The 5400-nt window shown below is 35.1% G+C and overlaps 1 long non-coding RNA gene across 2 annotated transcripts; it reads left to right on the top strand.

The window, feature by feature from the left end:
• The first annotated feature begins 326 nt into the window (after positions 1-326).
• Positions 327-4824, top strand: LOC143851581 (uncharacterized). 2 transcript variants are annotated; one of them, XR_013236412.1, is made up of 4 exons: positions 327-489; positions 1684-1730; positions 2382-2451; positions 4302-4824. It is a non-coding gene; the product is annotated as an uncharacterized LOC143851581 (long non-coding RNA). The 2 variants fall into 2 exon arrangements; XR_013236413.1 differs by lacking the exons at positions 2382-2451; positions 4302-4824 and adding an exon at positions 1892-1953.
• Positions 4825-5400: the final 576 nt, after the last annotated feature.

Raw genomic sequence — 5400 nt, 5'->3', positions numbered from 1 at the left:
TTATTCATCCCGTTCGTCGTGCATCGCACGATTGGTCACACTAGTCTACTACTATATAGCAGAGGGAAAATCGGATTTTTTTCTTTTTTCCTCAGAATTACATGTAGGCACGTAGGCGTTACCCTTTTACCGTCAACCCCTTTGCTGCTATTCTAACATCTATATCTATGAGAAATTATACGAGGGTAAAATCGTCAATTTAATGACCTTATCTCTATTAGACGTCCCCTCAAGGCTCTCTGTTTTACGCATCTCACACTCTCTCTGCCTTCCACGTGCCCTTTCTCGAGATTAGTCGACCCCTCCCCTTCCAAACCCCCCTATGTGTCGGTCTCTACTTTTTCCCTTCCACATCCCTCTTTCCCATGTCCCTTTTCCTCTCCCTCTTCTCCACAAGCCCTCTCTCTGTCTCTCTCTCTCTTGGCTGTTGTAACGGGAAAAACCATCGCTGCAATCCGAGATCTTCCTCTTCTGAAGTCTAATCACAAGGTGAGAGGACATTTTTTTTCCCCATTAATGTAAGAGGAGAGTGAAGATGAAGTTTATCCAGCTAGGGTTATTTTGATCTGTGTTTTTCTCTTCTTCTTTTTTCCTCATTTGTTTCTTTTCCTTTTTTAATCTTTTAAAATGATGGATTTTCATTTTTATATCTGGATAGGGTTATTTTGATCTTTGTTTTTTTCTTCTTTTTTTCCTCTTTTGTTTGTTTTCCATTTTTATTCTTTTAAAGTGATGTGTTTTCATTTTTATATCTCGATAGGGTAATATTGATCTTTTGTTTTCTTCTTCTTTTCCCTTATAGTGATGGGTTTTCATATTTATTGGGTATTCTTCAAAAAGTGGATTTATGCTGATGGATCCTCATGGGGTATTCTTCGAAAAGGGATCCTGGGTTTTATAGGGGATTTCTTGATTATTATTATCATTATTATTGGATTTTGGTTGCATGTTTTATTCTTCAAAGAGTGGATCTTCGAAAAGGGATCCGAGAGATTTTGTCTCTGCATGTTCTTTCTTTTCATTTTTTTAAATGGTGATGGATTTTCATGGATATTCTTCAATTGGGTTTTCCTTTGTTCCTTTGTCTTTGTTAGACTCCAAATTTTTCATTGTTTCCTTACCATCTTCCTTAGGCATGCATATATTATTATGAGATATAGATACCTATAAACATCTGGATTTATGTGCTTTGTTCAATTTCAGTTTGGAAAATGGGTAAATTGTCTTCTTCCATGTAATTTGTTTCTTTATATTATCTGTATTTATTTTTTGTTTGTTTCTGATGTCTTCATTTTTCACATTTTTTCATAATGGTTTTATATTATCTGTAATTTGTTTTGCACATTTATTCCAATCAGATGAATCTTTGTGGTGATAAACATGTTTTTAGCAGGTATAAAACTGTATGTTTTTTACAAATCTAAGTGTATTTCTAAAAAGTTTGTTCTTTTTTTTTTTAGAGTGGGGTGTTCTGTTTTTGGGAATTCCATGGTGTTTAAATCGAACTTTGCTTATGTTAGATTTTTATCTAAAAGTTTGTTCTTTTTTTAGAGTGGGGTCTTCTGTTTTTGGGAATTCCATGGTGTTTAAATCGAACTTTGCTTATGTTAGATTTTTAGGTCATATGGGTTTTCATTTGTATGTTTTGTATTAATTAATTTTATCTTCATGATTGGTTTTTAGGTCACTGTTGGTGCTTCCGCTTGGAAAACATTCAGGGGCTTCGTAAGGTACTGACATAATCTCCTCAATTAATTTTATATATACATAACTCCATTGCATTCTCAATGATATTAGCTTGAAAACAATTCCAAGGGCATTTCTATTGCATCTTTATTTTAGATTATGTATTATGCTATTAATTATTTTGATCTTCATGATTGGTTCTTAGGTTGGTTCTTCATTACTGAGGCTTTCTTAATAAGCAACATAAAGCCATCGGTGATAGGATACAATTCATCTCTCCTTTATGTTTTGCACTTCATGATTGAAGATGATTGCATTGGTATGACGTTGGAGTCTCAGGCTTCAAACCATATGCGATTGGAACATGGTGTTTTGGAAAGCTTCCGCCAAGGACACTAAATGCCAGCTATTATTTATTCCCTGTTTATACGACTTTAAATTTTTACAAAGATACAAATTTTAGGCCACTTTGGAAACATTTAAAATTATCGGCATATAATCTTAAATGCAAATGCTTCCATGAAAAATATTACTATTTGCATGTAATAAACATAGAAATTTTATAGATGCTACAAGTAATGGCTTCCAAGGAGGCCTTAATGTCACCTACAAAAAGAAATGAGCTCTTAATGTCCCATTTGCTATTTGAAGCAACTTCCTCTTTCAAGATGATCACCGGGCTCTTGGCATTACAGGGGCCTTTCCAGCTTGGTGTGGATTCATATTCCTGAAACCTTCTTGGATGGACAAAGGCTTCAACTAAGGGTATAATTCATATTTCTTACAAAAACTACTTTGATATTTATTAAATTGAATAACCTGCAGTATGGATCTTTCTTCATACATCTTATTTATGACGAATGTGAAAATTAGAAATTACCCATATCCAAAGATCCATTATTACAATTCTCCAACTCCTGATCAAACCGGGTCCTAATGACTATATTTAGTTCCTGAGCGTTTTTGAATTCGGGAATTGATTTTAATTGCAAAACTGATTATTGTATTCGAATACGCTAATGTTATTTTTGCCTAAACAGGAAAAGATTATTGCATGTAACTAACTAAAACTTCTTCAGACAGAATCAGAAAATGGATTTATCAATAGTAGTCCAAGGACAAATGTTCTGAAAGCTGGCATTTAAGCTAGCATCGAAAATGCAGCAGGTTGTGTGTACACCACCTGTTTTCTGTGGACCACCTGCGCAATGGGTTTGATTTAGACCACCTCTGCAGTCTGGCTCACATGGAGGCCCTCAGGTAGAGGGCTTCCTTATGTAGCATACATACTGTGACAATCTCAAGTCATTTTTTTTACAGCCATTATTTTCTTAGCTTCGTGGTAAATATCTGTTCACAAGCCCATCCCTATCGCTTGAATCCGATAGAGCTTAACAACTCTTTCTTTATTGAATTTATACTTGTTCAATTTTTTCCATTTTAACATAACCTCTCCAACTTCTCATTTCTTTAAATAAATGTATAGTCACCTAAACAGATCTTATCCATGACCAAGACCGAGGTTAGGTAAGTAGACAGGAATGATTTTGTGATTGTCCTTATCTCTGTCATTTATAGTTCTTATCAGCAAACATTTATAATTCTTATCACCAAAACATATAATCACCTAAACTTATCTTATCCATGACCAAGACCAAGGTTAGGTAAGTAGCCATGAATGATTTTGTGATTGTCCTTATCTCTGTCATTTATAATTCATATCAGCGATTCAATTTTGCGTAATTGTTTATGTTTTATAGGTTATAGCCTCATGTGCTTTTCTATTGCTTTACCAACTACATGATCCACTTTCTACATCCATGGTTTATACATGAGCACATGAGCTCTTATGGTCCACTTTCTACATCCTGTTTTTCTATTTATTGCTGCATCATGTTTTTGGATTTTATACTATTCTATAAAATTTCTTTTACCCTTATTGGTTGTTAAATTTACAAACATTTATTATCCTTTGTGATAAGCAATTTGTGTATTTCTGGTGCTTTTGTTTCAAATCAATTTAATTTTTAATTTGGTGATGATGATATGTTTGGACGTTTTAGACCTTATCCCAAAAATGATGTCTTGAATCTTGATAATATTAGGATTTCATCACTTTGTGGCTGCTTTTTGGAGGTTATTGTATCTTCCATGATCATCTTTCTCCAACAAGTTTTGATTTTTTCTTTAGGTGTACACATTATAGCCCTCTTCACTATATCACCCACTTTCACATTAATGGTGACATCTTTTTTAGTACCATTTTGTCTAAAATGACATGTTTGTTACAAATGACATGGCATCTGGCTTTTAAAAGATGACATGTTTGTTACACATGTAGAAATAGTCATCCCACATTAGTCTATTATTGCACTGCATGGTACCTGACATTTATTCCATTATTAGAGTGGTACAAAGTATATTTACCATGCAGTAAAAAGTCAATGTTCGGGAAGCATTTCATCTTTGAGTTTAGGTATACTTACCTTGAAATCTTAATGGAAAGAATGTTCTCCCTTATTTTGGTTATTTGATTTCTGGTCTATGTGTTAAATTTTAAAGCGTATTTTTTGGGTAGAAATTTTTTGGGTAAGTAGTATCATAATGTGATGCAGCACACACCCATGAGGTTGACAAGTTTGAAGCCCAGATGAACCATCCAAAGCAAGTGAGAAGGTCAGCCCGCATCCAAGCCCAAAACAAGGCCCATGTCCAACTTGAATCCATTAAGCATAAATACCACCATGGACAAGCCGATCGAGCTGGATTCCCGCATTAATGAGTCTGACCACTTTTTGGAGCCCATTTTTGGACCTCTAGATGGACGAATCAGAGAAAATGCTTAACAAGGACGTTGTAGATCTTTGAATTATCTTTCCAACGGATATTCATGGTCTTAATTTGACTCAGTGGTTGAAGAGTTATGGCTATTTTGGTAGACTGTGTTTGCTAGCTTTGACTAGTTAATGTGCTTAGAGTTCCTAAACTATTAATGATATATGTGAGTCCCTAAACTAGTTAGTGGAGTAGTTTGAACGAATTTTCTCATGTATGTCTCTATTTAAAGAGTATCAAACATATGTAATGGAGTTAGTTGAATATTTGAATGAAAATTTGCTTAGTGCATTTTCCCTTGAACCTTGAAGAGTTCTTCCTTAAAACCTAGAAGAGTTTCACTCCTTCCTTGAAGAGTAGGAGCTTTCCCCTATTGTTTGCATCCTTGAAGAGTTGCAACCATCAATCTAGAAGAATTGATGTTACCTATCTTCCTTGGCAACCTAGAAGAGTAGCCAATTAAGTTAACTTTCTCTATTTTGCTCCACTCTATTTCCAGAAACCCGTCCATTCGCATTCATCCACTTCCATCACCATTTTAGCCCTTTCCAGTATTTTTCTGAGCAAACTTTTGTCAGCGAAGTTGTAGATCTTTGAGTCCTTGAAATTTTGGTTTTTGAATCAAGTCATTCCGACCTATATCGACGGAGATACGCTCATTTTACTGAGCCTGCGCAAATCTGTTTTTCTTTAATCTGAATTCTTGAGCAATTGAGTGTGTATCTGTCACTCTCCCGATCCTTAGTCTAAGAAGCTTAGGAGAAGCTTGCATCATTTTGGTATCAGAGCTTTGGAGGAGAGGACAATGCCTCCAAGACAAGCCCGACGTCGAGGTGGTAGAACAATCCCCTTGGATGAAGTACACTCACTTGCTGAAAA

This window comes from Tasmannia lanceolata, unplaced genomic scaffold (assembly GCF_043159265.1).
Source record: "Tasmannia lanceolata isolate RefF3 unplaced genomic scaffold, GAP_Taslan_0.1 ptg000018l, whole genome shotgun sequence".
In the NCBI taxonomy this organism is placed as follows: Eukaryota; Viridiplantae; Streptophyta; class Magnoliopsida; order Canellales; family Winteraceae; genus Tasmannia; species Tasmannia lanceolata.
The sequence above is the reverse complement of the archived record's forward strand: the minus strand, read 5'-3'. Positions and strand labels throughout refer to the sequence as shown.